The sequence below is a fragment of the Notothenia coriiceps genome, unplaced genomic scaffold (assembly GCF_000735185.1).
Source record: "Notothenia coriiceps isolate Sejong01 unplaced genomic scaffold, NC01 NC01_scaffold00022890, whole genome shotgun sequence".
NCBI classification, from domain to species: domain Eukaryota; kingdom Metazoa; phylum Chordata; class Actinopteri; order Perciformes; family Nototheniidae; genus Notothenia; species Notothenia coriiceps.
In genome coordinates this window covers 483,482-484,070 of record NW_011355591.1, presented here as the reverse complement: position 1 = coordinate 484,070, position 589 = coordinate 483,482, and the positions used below count along the sequence as shown (strand labels likewise).

The 589-nt window shown below is 47.4% G+C and overlaps 1 long non-coding RNA gene across 1 annotated transcript in view; it reads right to left on the bottom strand.

Moving 5' to 3' along the window:
* Nucleotides 1–589, bottom strand: part of LOC104954160 (uncharacterized) — a 32,536-nt gene that overhangs the window by 30,972 nt on the left and 975 nt on the right. The window lies entirely within an intron of this gene.

Sequence of the window (589 nt, the reverse complement as noted above, 5' to 3'; positions counted from 1 at the left end):
CAATGTTAGTCAATGGGAAAAAGTTGTTTTGGGCCGGTTGACGTCACGGACTGATACGGAAGTTGCAGTATCGCCATTTGGACACAACGAATGTTGGGCACGGGCCGTTTCTCAATCGCGAGGAAACGGGCTTCCAAGACAATATTTCAAGGATACTACGTCATTGAGTGCCGCCGAAGGACTGTTCCAATCCAATTCCTGCACATGGGTAGACTTCGCGTCCTTCAAATCCCCACAATGCTTTGCGCACGGACTAATTTCCCCAAATCTGTGGCGGAAAATGTAAGGCGGGGCCTCTCATATGACGCACACCTGCACAATTGCTAGCCTGTTCCACTCTTCGTTTTCCGATTGCCAGAAAGGATTCTTGCCTAGCTTCTGAAGGAAGTGACTCGGAAGACGTGTGCTACCAAGCAAGCATCCTCGCGATTGAGAAATGGCCACAGAGTCCGGCGCACTTCCTGGGGGCTTGGGGGGGATTTTTGCTATGTAGAAGTTATAGGAAACGTGCTACTGTATGATTGTTGTTTTTGTTTAGTTAAACAGATCTGTTGATTAAATGAACAATGGATTTGTTGACAAAATCGTA